The following is a 2,298-nucleotide window of genomic DNA, read 5'->3' as shown; positions in this document are numbered from 1 at the left end:
GTTTGGAGCGTTAGTGACAAAGGTAAGTGTCACTAACGCTCTCGAAGTTGAGGCATACCCACGTTAAGAGTCACGTAGCTACACTAACGTGGACTCTAACGTAGGGAAGAAGGGGCCAAGGGCAACGTTATTGGCAAAGGTAAACGCCAATAACGCTCGCGATGGATCAAGAGGCAACGTTAGTAGTCACGTTAGTGCCACTAACGTTGAAGTTAACGTAACTCATCTTGGGCTAGGAACGTTAGTGCAAAAGGTGATTGTCACTAACGTTCTCGAACCCACATTTTCACTTAACGTTAACGCCACTAACGTCCTAGCCAAAGTTCATGCCTACTTCACACTTTCTCTGCAAGTAAAGCTGAGCCCACTGAAGATTCCAAACTGCTTCAACTCAAGATCCAAAGGCCCATATCCAATACTTGAAGAACCAACTGGAAGATTATAAGAGTAGTATATATAGGGGTAGTTTTGAACTAGAGAAGAGCTTTTGGGGGGGGATTGAGAGGACTACTCTTTGTATAACTTTACTTTCTCTGTAACTTCTATTTTTACTTCAGAATGTACTCTCCATCTTTGCTTTTCATTCCCAGAGCCATGAACAACTAAACCCCTTTCATTGGGTTAGGGAGCTCTGGTGTAATTTGATGGATCAATTTACCCATTCTCTTTAGTTTCTGCCATTTACTTTCATGCTAAATTCCCCATTTCCCATTTAAGATTCTGCAATTTACTTTCCATCATTTATATTCAGCTCTTTAATTCCAGCATTTACATTTTCTGCCATTTACTTTTCCGCCATTTAATTTCCTGCAATTCTCATATCAAATTCTACTTAGCTCAACTAGAACACTCCTCCAATTAAAGTTGCTTGACCAATCAATCCCTGTGGGATTCGACCTCACTCTATTGTGAGTTTTTACTTGACGACAATTCGGTATACTTGCCAAGGAAAAATTGTTGAGAGACAAGTTTCCGTGCATCAGAACCAAAATTGAAAACTTGGTATGTAAGTAAGCACAGAAAACATAGCCATAGACCAAGAATTCAACATTTCAACCAATGTAACATAAAACTCATGCATTAGGCATTTTCATCATCACACCTCAAAAGAATAGTTAGAGAGTTAGGTGAACTAAAAAGTGAAGTTAGTAGGTTAGACAAGTTAGTGAGTTAGAAAAAAATGAAAAAAAATGAAATTAAAAGTTAGTGGTATGATGGAGAATAGCCTAATTAACAGAGAATTGCAGAATGGGTATAACAAGCATGTTCACATACATGAGGAAAGTGCAGTCATTGATGATGAAATATGAAATTGCAAGAAAAGCAATTAATTGGAAACAAATCATCAGTCAATTCTTTGGCCATAATTGATGTTCAAATTTGAAATGCAGGTTGTGTAACACAAATCAAGATACAAAAAAATTTGAGTGAAAGTGAGTTACACAACGGTGGTACACCAATTATGTTGAAAGGATGCACATTGGAAAAGGAAATTGCAAACCGTGGTTCAATGAGACATTTAAGCGCTTTCCTGAAGTTCCTTTAGTCACTACTAATAGGGGAACCAAAATGAAAATAGAAAAGCTGGCCCAAGTGTCCCGGGGGTTGAACTTGGTGCGGGTTTGGCAAAAATCACTTTGAAAATGCCAAGTTCAAGCCGAAGTGGGAATGTGAAGTTAAAAATAGTTTTGGGAAAATCGGGCAGCATTCCGGCATAATATTGGACGTTTCCCAGATAGGCAGAAAACAACAGGAAAGTCATATGAATCCACAAGACAATAACCAAGTAATAGCTACATAACCAGGCAGCAGCAACACAATTACATAGTGAGAAATGCAGCAGGCAACAACAAACAGGGCAGACTATGATCATACCACTCAGCAGTCAATCAACATAAGCTCAGTTAGGGAAACAAATACGGCGCAATTATCAGGCCAAGAATCCTCTATCCAGAAGCTAGCTACCTAACAGCAGATATCTCTATCTATCCTAACATGTAAAAAAAAATCAAATTTCAACTAACAAAAATTAACAATAAACTAATGAACGAAGAAAAAATGAAATAAGGGAAACAGAAGAGTGACCTGGGATGGAATGGGGGGGTAGGCAGTAGGGATGAGACGGCGCAGAAATGCAGTGGCCACCTCAGATGGTGGCGGCAGTAACCCCACGGCGGCACAGCAGGAGCCGGCGCGGTGGCGGTTGAGGGAAGACAGAGAAGGTGAAGAAGTGAGAGAAGAAGGAATGAGTGAGGAAGAGAGAGAGAACGGGGGTAAGGGAAGGGGAGAGAACAGCGA

This window comes from Arachis ipaensis, chromosome B07 (assembly GCF_000816755.2).
Source record: "Arachis ipaensis cultivar K30076 chromosome B07, Araip1.1, whole genome shotgun sequence".
NCBI lineage: Eukaryota > Viridiplantae > Streptophyta > Magnoliopsida > Fabales > Fabaceae > Arachis > Arachis ipaensis.
Note: the sequence above shows the minus strand (reverse complement) of the source record.